This window comes from Nicotiana sylvestris, chromosome 11 (genome assembly GCF_000393655.2).
Source record: "Nicotiana sylvestris chromosome 11, ASM39365v2, whole genome shotgun sequence".
Lineage (NCBI taxonomy): Eukaryota > Viridiplantae > Streptophyta > Magnoliopsida > Solanales > Solanaceae > Nicotiana > Nicotiana sylvestris.
In genome coordinates, this window is record NC_091067.1 from 119,641,107 (window position 1) to 119,656,559 (window position 15,453).

The window sequence follows — 15,453 nt, forward strand, 5'->3', positions numbered from 1 at the left end:
CAGCAGAGTCTGTAATACTCTCATCCGGGGAAAGAACCTGTAGCGTTATCCCCTCGCTCCATCTGCAGTGTCTCCTCACCATCTCCAGATGTTCCTCTCTTATCAAAGGCACATTCTTTAGAGTGAACTCCTGCGGATCCTGAACACTAGGAGTGGAACTCTCCCCTCCCTGCCGGACCGGACCCAAAGTAGCTGCCATAGCTATGGTAGAATTGACAGACTAAGGCAAGGACGTGCGCCAATGCTTTTTGTGCCTGAAGAGATGAAGGACCTGATGTCAAGGCGGAGGGATAGCTATCAAAATAATGAGGTCTCCTAAAGAAGCAAAAGCCACCCCACATATATGTGGGAAACAATAAAGATTTGCCTATCCAGAGTAAGCCTTGGGAGGCCAACGACCTCAGTACAAATCCCAGGGTGGTACCCGACCCCAGAGCCATCCATCAATAAGAATTTAGGCCTCAAGGAGTCAACTGTATCATATCCAGTCTCGAGGTAGTGCCCGACCTCGAGGATCTTTACCAAAAAAGAAGTCAGGCTTCAGAAAGCCTTCAACGCATAGAACTCGAGGTGGTACCCGATCTCATGGTTTTCTTTTCTAAAAAGAAAAATAAGCACGCGAAGCTCCGATCATGGAGGCTCTAGGAGGGCTTGAAGGATAGCCTAAGTATAGGCAACCCCTCAATGGAAGTCTATCCACTACGCTTTAAAAGTCTATCTGCATCAAGTTCAAAGCAGACCCCCAGGTACCCGAAGCTGACCTTCGCTTAGGATACCACTCTCGAAAGCTCCAAAACTCAGCGTACTATCTCCATGCAACTCGAATGGCCCAACAACCCGAGTTTGTCAAATCAATTCAAGCTTGGCCCGAGGTACGACGATGGGCTAAGAAAAAAGCCATGTCAATCGGTAGAGGATCGGAAAGAAATCTCTCATCCAAGTTAGATGTCAGTGGTCGACAACAAAGGAAAGCATTTAAAGGCCTTGAAGCGCACGAGAACACGCAATAATAGGGCAAAAATTGAAAACAAAAATAAAGGGAGTATCTTTATATTCATAAATATCCATGTACAACAGCCCTCGAAGGGTCCTTACATACAAATACAAAAGCCCGCAAGGGGTTCTTACGCATAAAGGAAGAAACAAAAAGGTGCACACACGAGATAAAAGCCTAGAGACTTGTCTACCTTCGAAGGTTCGCCTCCTGCAATAGGTGCCTCTATGTACACATCCTCAGAAGCCTCATCCCAGCCTTCCACACTAATATCCCCAAAAGGATAGGGCGAGAAGCGGGGAGGGATGAAAAAATGCCATAGCTCTCCAAAAGTCGAGGACCCTCGTTAGCCAAGAAAACCTCGGAGAGACAGCAGACCGGGCGAGCCTCAGTCCCGCTTGCACAACTACTTAGAGTCCACTTCTTGGAGCATCTACCCGTGCAAGCTACCAGCTCGAGGCAGATCACCACGTCGAGCCGGGGTATAAAGCTGAGCAGTGGTGTATAATCCGAGCCCCCTTTTGAGCAGTGGTATATAATCTGAAGAGATTTTTACGAGCAAGGAAAGTTGACCCCCGTATGTCATCATCTCGAGAAAAAAGGGCAGCAACAGTAGACGTAATAACAACCACAACAGCAATAGGATGTCATGGTTATGCTCAACAAAGGGAAGCTCCGGCAAGAGGCCAGAACACAGCCTACGGGAGCTCTGCCGAATGGCCTTGAGGCCATGAGCCTCAAATATAATGTTCAAGAATAGAGGAAGATGATAAAAAGAAATGGGCAAACGAGCCAACTAAGCTACTTGGATAAAAAAAATAATGCCAAAGCACCCCCATTTATAGGGGTAACGATACAGTCATCAAGGCTTTGGGAGATTGACCGACGGACACAATTACTTCATTCTTCAAGAACCGAACCAACAGTGGAGCATTCATCTTGGAGAACAGGAATCGACAGTGCATTGAATGATGTCAAATACACAAGTCCATAGGATACCCCGGCTGTCACAAAAGCTCGCGCCACAGGTTGCATCATTGGTATAACATCACCATAAGAAGCTCGTGGAGTCAAGTGTCAGAATCATTTCCCATCGCTTCGTTCTGGGAAATACGGAGACTATATATATGCGGCAAAATCAGAGGACTTAATTTCTCGATATCAAGCCACTTTGGAAGAATACCTCGAGACCTTGAGGACGTGGAGTTGCGACCGAATCCCCTTCCTCAGGGCTCGTCGAGGCCCGACTCAAAGAAGACGAAGGTCGAGGCTAGAGAAGAAGAGGAAGTTCCCAAGGCACACGGCTAATTCTAACAAAGCCGGCCTATCCAGAGCCTATGCCGAAGCGACACGTCTAGCCGTCCCATCTCCATACTTTACAATTAATGCATGTTGTACTATAACTGGGTTCCCCTCCTATATAAAGGGAACCCACACTACTTTGTAAGGGGCTGATGTTGCTCTAACTATTATCCACCAGATCAATAATCTCTCTCCCGCTCTCTTTTTTTTCTCTCTAACTTGCTCGTCCATACTAGCTCGAGGTTACTCATAGCGTTTCTTGCTTTCATACTTGTTCTTCATTTATTGCTTGGTATTGGCCATAAAAATCCTTGTTTGATTATACCTTAACTGTTATCCCATTCCTGACTGCCTCCGATAGCTCGAGCCTTATATCGACCTCGAGGTCCTTCATCAACCAGTTCGAGGCTCGGGCTGCAAGCATCTCGGTTTTATTACTGCCCCGCTTTAGCTCGTATTTCTTCGTTAAACCTCATACTCTTAGCACCATCTGCTCTAGCAACTAGCATAAAAATAGATTACATATTTTTAGAGTCCCATTTACAAATTTAATTGTTGTTACCATATTTCACGGTAAACATCTCCCTAGTATGAGCACTGCCCTGGGTTCTTGAATCCCTTGGGAACTCTGACACACTAGGGTCTTGGTTTTATATGCTCAACTCTGTTTTCTACCTAATGGGTGAATCAATTGATTTCTAGCTGCCCTATGTTATGGAGATGTAATTCCTGGGCTATTGTGAACCTTGGGAATGAAGGCCTGACCTAGCTGGGTGTATCTTTGGGCCTGCTGTAGGCTCCCTATAGTTATTTATCTTTGTAATTTATTCTTATTCATTTTGGGTCTGTAATAATTGTTGTAATAACATTTGGGGTATTAGTAAAATTGGGAAAGGGGTTTTATCTTAACATTTGCATTAAAATGGGTAGAGATCATGCCTATAGGTGTTTTACTGTGTTCAAATGTGTTATTATGTTCAATTATTATAGAAATCCTGCCTATAGGTATTCTATTTTGCTAAAAAATGTATCATTATGCTCTAATATGTTCGATTATTATGTGCCTATAGGTTTTTTATTTGGTTCAAATGTGTTTGAAACCATGCCTATAGGATTACGTTGATTCACAAATGCCTGTTCTTTGCAATGTTCACGTAGATATCATGCCTATAAAAGCATAATCAGATGCTATTTCTGTTATTCCCATTAAACTATCACCCCCTAGAAAGCATGCCTATAAGGATGAAATGTTAATAAAATCAATATAATTTTCAATTGCTAGAAATCCTGCTTATAGGGTGTTCTATTAATGCTGCTAACCTTAGATCTTCAAACAACTGCATAATTACACAATGACTAGATACCTAATACATCAAAATTACAGCGTTACCTTTATAATGCTAGAATCCAGAATCACTTAGCAATCACGTCTATAGGATCAATAACTTATAACCTGTAGTCTCAATGATGAGTATGTAATATCAGATTCCTAAACTGAACACCTGTTCAAAAGATTACATTTTACATCTTAAACTGCTGCATGTATTAAAATCCAGAATCACGTAGAGATCATGCATATAGGATTCAATAATTTTAAATAGTTTAAAATCTGCAATTGTCAAATGCTCAGTGTGTTTGCGTGCATTCGTTGTCAAAGTGTGGAGGCTAACTTGAGCCCTTAATTGCTTTTATATGAAGTCCAACTTGTTTTGCCTGAAAATTAATTTTATAGTTTTGAGCACCCTAAGTAAAGTCTAGAACTACCTAAATAGAGGTCCAAATCCTCATGGACCATAGGCATAGGACGGGTAGTGCACGCATATGGTACGATTTAGAATCATCTAGTGCGCTTTAGGTAACAACTTAAAGATAGTAATCGGGTAGTAGGAGATGATAGTCTATGCCCGCTGAATAATATGCGTAACACCCCATCTTGAGGGAGTTACGAAGTATTATTTATGTTGCACAGGTTGATCCTTTAGGCTAAAAAATTTTGGACCCCCAACTTGTCTTTCAAACAATTATTTGTGTTTAATAATGAATTTCCCAAATTCCTTGTTTTTATTATCTTTGATCACATAGGCTAATTCATATAATTGAGTTTGGCCGGGACCGACAATTGTGGACCTCGAAGAGTGCCTAAGACCTTCTATTCGAGGTAATTTCGATCCCTTACCCGATCTTTGGTGACGCAAACTAGTCAAATAGAGTTATCTGCAAAATAGGTGCCCTAACGCATCTCAAACCCATTAGGTGACGGCTCTCTCTTTTAACACCCTTCCTTAAAAGAGGTTTCACACGTTGAAGCCCGATTTTGCGAGAAAAAGGGGCGTGACAGCATGACGACTCCGCTGGGGATTTTAAGCTCTTACCATAAGTGAACTTGGTTTGTATGAATTAGTCTTCTCTGATAAGTGTGTCTTCATTATATTTGTTGTTACATGAATATCCCACTCCTATTTTCCTTTTATTGCTACCTGTACACCATTTTCCCTGTTTTCCCTTTATTTGAACTCACATGCAAATCTCTGCTTAATTTGGTCATAACATGCGCTTTCCTTTAGATATTTTTTAAGAATTGCTACATCATGTCTCTTCCAACCCTCACTCCCTTATCTACTTTATTACAATTTCCACATTGTGGGAACTAACTTCTTCCTTGTTTTTCTTTCTTTGTATTTATGTTTCATTCAATACTGCATTTACTGATTTCAACATGCAAAATATTTGACAACGTGTTGTTTTATCTTTGCATAAAGCATGCTCCACATCATTATCTACTCGTGCATAATTAATACCATAGTGGCACTTGATGTGTGTCCGCGCTCTTCCTAAATCACCCTTTAAATTTGGAAAGGTTTATTTGCAGTAAAACTAGTCGATCAGCGGTGCAGTCGACGATTCCGTGCCTTTTCCTCTCAAGTTGTCCGCTTGAGGGTACCAGTCTAGACTCAATCACGATCTGTGCATTATTTGGAGAAAACGTGCCAATATGTTGATCATTAACGTGTAAATAGCCAAATCTAGAGGGGGAAAGGGATAACTCTATTTGTTTTGCAGAAATGAGGCATGAAGTCCCCAGGTTCGGCATGGTTCGGAATATCCCACCTTTGCTGCTGGATTGGTGGGAAAACCTCGCACCAAGTGATAAAAACCATGTGAAAAGAGTCCTCGGGAATTTACCCTCTATGTTAGACATTCAGCCAAATAGTGCACTAATTGAGGCCGCCACCATGTTCTGGGATGAGAAGAGAGCCATTTTCCGCTTTAGTGACATAGAAATGACTCCCCTTTTAGAGGAAATAGGAGGTTTCACTGGGCTCCCATGGGATAGCCTTGGTTTGTTGGTACTAGAAAATTGCACTCCTCGATGTTTCTTTAAAGTGATGGGTTTCAGGAAAAATGATGATTTAGTCTGTCTGAAGAAGTCTTATATATCATTCGACTTACTCTATGAGCGTTATGGACACAACAAGTCATATCGTCTTTACCATGATGAGTTCGCCATCACTTCTTTGGGTTGGACTCACCGCCGAGTTCTTTTGTTCATTGTCTGTTTTCTGGGGATACTGGTATTTCCAATACAAGGAGAAAGGATCCACACTCGCCAAGCTATGGTCACTAAGGCTTTAATGGAAGGGATTGATGGGCAAACTAACACTATTGTCCCTATAATTCTGGCTGATATATATCGGGCTTTAGACCGTTGCAAGAAGGGGTATAGGCATTTCGAGGGTTGTAATTTGTTGCTGCAAGTATGGTTGTTGAAACACCTTGGGAGGGGAGACTACCATCAAGAATTTCCATGACGACCATGGAATGACCACATAGCCTATCACCATCCGAAGAGAATGACCAGAAAATGATGTGAGCTAGGCACACTTCTTCAACAATATGACTGATGACAAGGTACATTGGATGTTCGAGTGGTTCCCTAGCAGTGAATTCATCATCAGGTCGAGAGATACTCCTCATCTAGTTCTAATCGGATTGAGGGAAATCTATCCTTATGCTCCTATCATAGTTATGAGACAAGCTTGGAGAAAACAGGTTATACCACGAGTTTCCAAAATGGTTCAATATAAAGCAGACTTCCAGGGAACGCCATTCCATTCAAGTTCGAGGCACAACATATGTGGCATCAAAAGATCATTGTGGAGAAAGATACTATCAAGCCAGATCAGTATCATGTCGGCCATGTGCACTTCTATCTGTCATAGTTGGTAGATGATATAGCGGGGGATGTCAAGCCAGAGATTAATCTAAATACTAGGGTTGTAGACAATGCTGCTGAAGCACAAGTCAAATACAGGATGTTACACAAAAGGGTCTTCGAGTCTGAAGCCAAGCATTTGGAACAACATAAAGCAGACATGGAAGATATCAACGAGTGGAGAGAAATCGCTACTAAGTCAACAGAGAAGTTAGAATATTTTGAGTAGGGGTTGATGGAGCTTGAAAGGAAGATGAGAAACATGGTTGTAGGCTGTCAAAACATGGATGGCAATGAAGAGGGCTATTAGCAAGGGCCTATCTGCTGTTGGACATGCGCGACCTAGGAAATCTGATCGATGGAGCAAAGAAGGCCAAGCATGAAAAAGGTCCCTGTAGGACCAAATAGATTAGGAATTATGTTTTACTTGCTTTTCGGACTCGTTTTAGGCTTTTCTTGTAATAAGGCAAATGCCATTAGTGACTCTTTATAATTATTGTCGTTTTAGTAGAGGTTTGGTTCATTTATCGTATTAATGAAATGACGCAGTTATTGGCATCAGTTTTGTCCAAATTAATATGTCGCTTAGGCCTACCTCGGGCACAATGAGGTCCCTAAATTAGGATGCGAATTTATAATCCCGCAATATGTGTTTAAATACCGCAAACATCCTTTTAATACTCCTCACTGACTTGTTTACCTTTTTGTTTTCTTCTTTTCTTTATTTGTTTATTCCCATCCCCTAAGGTTGGTTCATGCATACTGGCATCATCAGCATATCCTACCAGATCTAGAGGTCCTCCACCTCCTCCTCCAAGTGATCCTAAAAGTGAAGGAAAAGCCAGAATGGAGGACACAAGCAATATCAGGAAAGACAATGCTACGCATGAAGAGAATGTCAAAACTTCAGATGGTCGAAGCACTCCAGCACAGAATGACTTGGTTTTATGATTGGAATAGAAGATATTCGAGTTACAAGGGGAACTTGAGTAGGCTCGAAACTTGGCAAACCTTTCCCTTACCCTGAACGCACCCGACGTCACCCAACAAAACATCAAAAACCCAGCACCTCCCCAAAATACACAAAAACCAACAAAATACTCTCGCACCTCACCAATATGCCACACCTCCTCAAAATCCCAATCCTCCATCAGTGCCGACTCCTCCACAACATCATCATCATCCAACCTAGTATCCATAGACCACTACCTACCACACTCCTCAAAACGCAGCACAACCTACCCCCAATCCTCAAAACTCAACCAACGACCACCACTATGCCCAAATTCCCGAAGTCCATCAAAGCAACCCCATATACATAGAAACCTTACCCTACACCTTACAACAGACCTTATATATATTGTAGTCCACCGAGAAGGACCTACTTATCAAGAACATAGCAGAGGAGCTCAAGAAGCTTACTAGTCGAGTCTAGGGTGTTGAAGGAAGTAAAGGCATCGAAGGTTTGAATTATGAAGATTTGTATATCCAGCCAGACGTAGAACTACCAGAGGGTTACAAACCTCTTAAGTTCGACGGGACAGATAATTCGAAGGTACATTTGAGAACATACTATGACAAGCTCGTAGGGGTTGGTAAAGATGAAATAATCCGCATGAAGCTGTTCATGAGGAGCCTCACTAGAGACGCCCTGTCTTGGTACATCAGTCAAAACCCAAAGAAATAGGTTAACTAGGTAAGCATGGCGCCAGATTTTATGGATCGGTTCAAGTTTAATGCAGAAAATGTGCTAGACGTTTTCTACATTCATAATCTTAAGAAGAAACCAATAGAAACTTTTCGCGAGTATACTACTCGATGGAGGTCAGAACCTGCAAAGGTAAGGACAACACTGGAAGAAGAACAGATGAATAAGTTCTTCGGCAAAGGTCAAGATCCACAATACTATGAGAGGTTGATGGTTATTGAAAACCATAAATTTTCTAACATCATCAAATTAGGAGAAAGAATAGAAGAGGGAATTAAAAGCGGAATGGTGACAAACTTTAAGGCACTCCAAGCTACAAACAAGGCCTTGCAGTCAGGAGGTATATCTAAAAAGAAAGAGATTGGCGCAGTAAGGTAGCCCAGGGTCTGAAATCTCCCCTTACATACCAAACACTACCACCCACATATCAGCTTTCACCTCTCGGATACCAACAACCCGCTGCCACCTACCATACTTACAACACTTAACCAACATGTTAGCATTCACCACCACCAGCTCGCCAAAACTACCAAAAACCCATACCAAATTTCGATCGTAGGCCACTCAGACAATACACTCCTATTGCTGAACCCATCGATCAGTTATATGAGAGACTGAAGCTTGCCTTTATGTCACCCCTATTCTCGCTGTTGCTATGGAAAACTCTTCCTAGTGGGTTAATCCGAACAGGACATATGCCTATCACTCGGGCATGAAGGGACATATTATTGATGAATGTCACACTTTGAAGGATAAGATACAGATGTTGATTGACAATAAGGTTATACAAGAGAAGGAGGTTGCACCAAATGTACGCAACAACCCCCTCCTGGATCACAGAGATAAAGGGGTAAATGTGATAGAAGCCGATGAAAAATGGGATCCAGAAGGATCAATCGGGCTCATTCGTGAAGGGGATGAACCTAAAATATCTCCAGTGATTCTCACACCTATTATGGTGCAGATTTAGTCACCAATTGAGGTTGAAGTAGCCGCACCAACCCCAATTGAGGTTGAAGTAACAACCCCTCAGTCACGCCAACTCCGTTTGAGGTGGAAGTGACCACACCCTTTGCTGTGACGGTAGCACCCATACCGTCCTTTAATTCCAATGCTATACCATGGGACTATGCTGTAGAGGCGAGAAGGAAAGGAAAAGGGAAAATGGAAGAAACAGATGCCGCACAAGGCATGACCAGGACCGGTAGGGTTTACACACCAGAGCATTTGGGAGGAACAAGTAAAGAAGCCGCTCCCAAGCAGCCTATCATTGAAACTAGCCCAGACGTTCTTTGGAGAAATGTGCAAGCCATAGAATATTCTGTGGTTGATCATCTGAACAAAACCCCTCCTCAGATATCCATTCTATCACTACTACAGAATTTTGAGACACATAGGAATGCATTGATGAAAGTATTGAATGAAGCTTATGTACCCAACAACATCACTAGCGGAGAAATGGCCAACATGGTGGAATAAGTGTTTGAAAGTCACAAGATCACTTTTCACAAAGACGAGTTTCCACCAGAAGGACTGAGTCACAACAGGGCACTACATATCACAGTACAATTTGAGGATAAATTCATAGCCAGAGTTCTAATAGATAGGGGTTTGAGTCTCAACATTTGTTCGTTGACTACTTTGAAGAGGTTGGGTAAAGGCTTGCATGAGATACGAGAAGGAACTATGAATGTGAAAGCATTCGATGGGTCCTAAAGGGCCATGATCGGGGAAATCAACCTATATTTGCAAATGGGCCCAACTTGGTTTGATGTTGAATTTCAAGTATTGGACATATCCGCCACATACAATCTACTGTTGGGACTGGGACCGTAGCCTCTACGCTATACCAGGCCGTGAAGTTTGAATGGAATCATCAGGAAGTAATCATCCACGAGGATGTGACTAACCCCATTTACACTAATTAAACTATTTCGGTTATCGAGAATAGAGGGAAGTTGGGTGGAGAAATGTACCATCGCATCGAGCGCGTCAATGGAATTGAGAAAGACAAGTGGTAGAGTAATAATATTGAAAGCATACTGTTATGGACATGGTACGAACTCGACAAGGGTCTCGGCAAGGATCTCCAAGGGATCACCAAACCAATACAGCTAAAGCGTCATGTCACAACCTTTGGGCTTGGGTATGAATACACCTGGCATGCGTATCAGAATTGGTCACCACCATGGCGTGGTCCTTATTACCCACTTGAGAAGCCAATACTGCATTTGCACCAGACATTTCAATAGAATGACGTGATATGGGGATTTGAAGAAGATGAGGCTTTAGCTGGCCTAAGGAATGTGTTTCTAGATGATGAAGACATGGACTATAATGCAATAGTTGAGGAGGAGAAGGAGGAAGACCTTACCATTTAGACCATGGAGAAAGGAGCTATTCTTAAGAACTGGACTGCTGCACCATCTCGTGCCCGTCGAATTCCTGGGTAGCATGGAAATTAGCATGATCTATTTTTAAAAAAGCAATTTTCAGTACTTAAGACATTTTTAATATTTTGTTTCAGACACATTTTGTTTTGAAATAATTGCTCGAGTCATTGAGTCGTACTTATTTTAATGTTTCAAGATTTATCCAACATTGCTATTTGAGTATTTATTATTATCCTTTACATTTTCTCTCTATAGCATTATTATTACTTATCCTGATGAACTGACGATTGTGACATGTAATGAGACAACGCAACATAAAGATAGTGATTCAGAGGAAACAGAAGAAGAGGATATAATCCCTGAGAAAATTGTCAGAGAGGTGGAAAATTTTCAGAACAAGCCTAAGTCAAATTTGGACGAAACCGAGATAGTCAATTTGGGAGATTCTAAAACAGTCAAAGAAACTCTCATAAGCATTTACCTGTCACCATCAGAGAAAGAAGAGTACACCCGCTTCTTGAAAGAATATGAAGATATCTTTGCATGGTCTTATGATGATATGACCGGTTTGAGCACATCTATAGTGGCTCATAAACTACCTACCGATCCGATGTGTTCGCTTGTAAAGCAGAAACTCAGAAAGTTCAAGCCTGATATGAGTCTGAAAATCAAAGAGGAAGTCACCAAGTAGATCAAAGCTAAGGTTCTCAGAGTAGTTGAATACCCTACTTGGTTGGCTAAGATCGTGCCAGTTTCGAAGAAGGATGAGAATGTTAGAGTATGTGTCGAGTATCAGGATTCAAACAAAGCAAGTCCCAAAGATGATTTCCCGTTACCCAATATACACATATTGATCGATAACTGTGCCAAGAATGAACTCCAATCCTTCATGGCTTCATAGGATACCATTAGATCTGGATGGATGAGGAAGATGCCGAGAAAACAACCTTTATCACTCCGTGGGGGGTGTATTGTTATAAAATGATGCCATTTGGCCTGAAGAATGCTGGGGCCACTTATATAAGAGCCATGACGACTATTTTCCATGATATGATTCACAAAGAAATAGAAGTGTATGTGGATGACGTTATCATCAAATCCAGAAGAAGCATAAATCATATAGCAGACTTAAGAAAGTTCTTCAATCGACTTCAAAGGTACAATCTAAAACTGAATCCTGGAAAGTGTGCCTTCGGAGTCCCTGTTGGGAAATTGCTAGGTTTCATCGTCAGTCACCGAGGGATTGAATTAGACCCTTCAAAGGTCAAAGCTATACAAGATTTGCCACCTCCAAAAAGCAAGAAAGATGTGATGAGCTTCTTGGGGCGTCTCAATTACATCAGCCGCTTCACAGCACAATCAACCGTGATTTGTGAGCCAATTTTCAAAATGCTGAAGAAGGATGTTGCAACAAGTTGGACTGAAGAATGTCAAAAAGCTTTCGACAAAATCAAGGAATACCTGTCCACACCACTAGTCCTGGTCCCGCCGGAACCTGGTAGACCTCTGCTACTCTATCTGTCCGTACTAGATGGAGCTTTTGGTTGTGTCTTGGGACAACACGACGAGACAAGAAGAAAGGAACATGCCATATATTACCTGAGTAAGAAGTTCACGCCCTATGAAACACGATATTCCTTGCTGGAATGCACCTGGTGTGCCCTGACATGGATAGCTCAGAAATTGAAGCACTACTTCTGTGCCTACACCACATATCTCATATCAAGGAGGGATCCTTTGAAATACATTTTCTAAAAACCCATTCCTATAGGGAAACTAGCAAGATGGCAAATACTATTGAGTGAATTTGACATTATCTATATGACTCAGAAGGTGGTCAAGGGACATGCATTAGCAGATCATCTTGCAAAAAATCCTGTAGGAGGAGAATACGAACCACTGAAAATGTATTTTCCTGATAAAGAAGTATCATTTGTAGGAGAAGATATTACTGAAACCTATGGCGGTTGGAGAATGTTCTTTGATGGGGCCGCAAATTTTAAAGGAGTAGGTATTAGAGCTGTTTTGGTGTTAGAGACAGGTCAGCATTATCCGGTATCTGGAAAGCTCAGGTTTTTGTGCACTAATAATATGGCAGAATACGAGACTTGTATCATGGGGCTCAATTTGGCCATTGACATGAGTATCCAGGAATTGCTAGTAATTGGTGATTCAAACCTTCTGGTATATCAGGTTCTAGGAGAGTAGGCCACCAAGAATACCAAAATATTGCCATATCACGTGCAAGAGTTGATGAAGAAGTTCACAAAGATAGAATTCAAACATGTTCTGAGAATCCAAAACGAGTTCGCAGATGCACTATTACTTTGTCTTCCATGATACAACATATGGACAAGAATTTCATCGACCCTATTTTAGTAATAATCCATAATCAGCCAGCTTATTGCGCTCATGTTGAAGAAGAGGTGGATAGGATTCCATGGTTTCATGATATCAAAGAATACTTGGCAAAGGAGAATACCTGAAACATGCAAACCATACTTAGAAACTCACACTCCGAAGATTATCCAATCATTTCTTCCACAGTGGAGGAATTCTGTACAGAAGGACTCCAGACTTAGGATTATTACGGTGCGTTGACGCTAAGGAAGCTTCCAAATTGCTCGAAGAGATACATGCCAGAACTTGCGGACCACACATGAATGGTTTCGTTTTAGCCAAAAAGATATTAAGAGCAGGATACTTTTGGATGACTATGGAAACAGATTGCATCAGGTATGTCCAAAAGTGTCACTATTGTCAAATACATGCATATATGATACAGGTACCACCAAATGAACTCAATGCAACAAGTGCACCTTAGCCTTTTGCCGCTCAGGGAATGGATGTCATCAGTCTGATCGAGCCTGCCACTTCAAACGGGCACATGTTCATTTTATTGGCCATAGACTACTTCACAAAATGGGTTGAGGCTGCATCTTACAAGGCTGTAACCAAGAAAGTCATCACAGATTTTGTCAGGGATCATATTGTTTGTCGATTCAGGGTACCAGAATCTACCATCACCAACAATGACGCCAACCTCAACAAAGATTTAATGAAATCTATGTGTGAAACCTTCAAGATCAAGCATAAGAATTCCATAACATACAGACCTCAAATGAATGGAGTCGTGAAAGTCGCCAACAAAAACATCAAGAAGATTCTAAGGAAAATGGTGGACAACCACAAGCAATGGCACGAGAAATTACCATTTTCCTTATTAGGGTATAGTACCACAGTTCACACATCAACCAGAGCAACTCCCTACATGTTGGTTTACGATACTGAAGTTGTCATTCCCGCTGAAGTCGAAATTTCTTCTCTAGGAATTATACAGGAAGCAGAACTCAGTGATGCAGAATGAATACGAAGTCGTTATGAACAATTAGCTCTTATTGACGGAAAACAAATGAATGTAGTATTCCATGGTCAACTTTATCAAAATAGAATGTCCAGAGCTTTTAAAAAAAGGGTCAAACCCAATAGTTCGCACCAGGGCAGCTGGTGCTGAAGTAGATTTTCCTGCATCAAGATGAGACCAAAGGAAAATTCTCACCTAATTGGCAAGGGCCTTACAAGGTTCATCGAATACTAATAGGAGGAGCACTCATACTTGTAGAAATGGACGGAGAAATTTGGCCAAAGCCTATCAATTCAGACGTAGTCAAAAGATACTATGTTTAGGATCATTTGCATTTCTTCACTTGATGTAATTGAACTATGCTTGAACTGATTCCCATTTAAGAGGGGATACGTAGGCAGCCCTGTGAGTTCGGTCACATATTAATAAAATCTTCATTTTCCCCATGGTTAGAAACTGGGCTAGAATACCCTCAAAATTCTGGAACAAGTCCAGCCAACTTCGTCATATGCAGAACGATCAAAGAATCGTTTATTAAACTGGGGCAGAATTTTGAGGAGGACGCTTAAATTTCCGGAGAAAGTCTAGCCAATTTCGTCATATGTAGAATGGTCATAAAATCACTTATTAAACTGGGGCAGAATTTTGAGGAGGACCCTCAAAATTCTAATGCAAGGAAGTCGCAATGTCTCTAAAAGTGTCACAATTATTGATTCATCTAATTTACTCAATATCGTAAACTACTATGATTTAAAATAACTATGTTTATCAAATGCACACATATTTTTTGAAAACTTTACTTCTATGGCAGCCAGATGCTACCTAGGGTAACTTAAATAGGATCCGCAGAGCATAGCAAGCAGGCGAGGGCATGAAACAACCTTCCCGGCAAAACTCACAATTTTTTCTTTGGATGCAGGCACAATGAACATGACAGGAGTATTTGCAAGTATACACATATTAAAATCACTATCTTCATAATGACAAGGTTGCAAATATGTCTCAAGTTAAGAGAATACCCTACTATCACTCACTATCCTTCCCTTGCATGAGACTAAGAATTGTCTCCATTTTGCATAAGGCTAAGCACTGCCTTCCCATGTATAAGGCTAAGCTCTGCCTCCTTAACTACATAAGGCTAATCACTGCCTTCCCATGAATGAGACTAAGCTCTACCTCCTTAACTACATAAGGCTAAGCACTGCCTTCCCTTGCATGAGGCTAAGCCATGCCTCCTTAACTGCATAAGGCCAAGCACTACCTTCCCCTGCATGAGACTAAGCATTGTCTCCATTTTGTATAAGGCTAAGCCCTGCCTCCTTAACTGCATAAGGATAAGCACTGCCTTCCATTGCATGAGACTAAGCCCTGTCTCCTCTTCTTGCATGAGGCTAAGCCCTGCCTCCTCAACTGCATAAGACTAAGCTTTCCTTCCATTGCATGAGACTAAACCTTGTCTCCTTTGTTTGCGTGAGGCTA